Raw genomic sequence first — 646 nt, forward strand, 5'->3', positions numbered from 1 at the left:
TAATTTTTCTAAAACTAAAAGCAAAAAAGAATTAAAAAATAAAGCAAAAAACAACAAAAACTAAATAATGCAGAAAACAGAACAAAAAACTGAAAAAAAATAAAAATAGCAACAATAAGTATTTTGTTGTAAGTAGAAACAAAATAACATCAATAAAGCAACAAAGAAAACAAAAAAAGAGTTTTCAGATTTAAAAACTAATGGCACTAACAGAAAGTTTATAATTTTTCTAAAACTAAAAGCAAAAAGAATTAAAAAATAAAGCAAAAGACCAAAAGAAAAATAAACCAAAACCAAAATAAACTAAATAAAGCAACAAATAAAAAAAACAAAAAAAATGCCACCTACTGGGCCCCCACGGCCTGAATACGACTAGAAACCCTATGGGCCAGGATTCAGGCCCGTGGAAGGCCCAGTAGGCCCACAGGCACAGATGGCAGAGTTAGGCCCGAAAGCCTGCTTTAGAGAGGAGCTCGAGAGGGGAGCCGCACCGCACCTTATAAACTGGTGCGGCTCCCTCTCAACTAGTGAGGTGGGACTAAACATTTGGCGCGGGGCAGCACAAGGCCTTTGGTCCCGGTTGGTGGCACCAACCGGGACTAAAGGGGACCTTTGGTCCCGGTTGGTGTCACCAACCGGGACTAAT

This window comes from Triticum dicoccoides, chromosome 1B, assembly GCF_002162155.2.
Source record: "Triticum dicoccoides isolate Atlit2015 ecotype Zavitan chromosome 1B, WEW_v2.0, whole genome shotgun sequence".
Classification (NCBI taxonomy): domain Eukaryota; kingdom Viridiplantae; phylum Streptophyta; class Magnoliopsida; order Poales; family Poaceae; genus Triticum; species Triticum dicoccoides.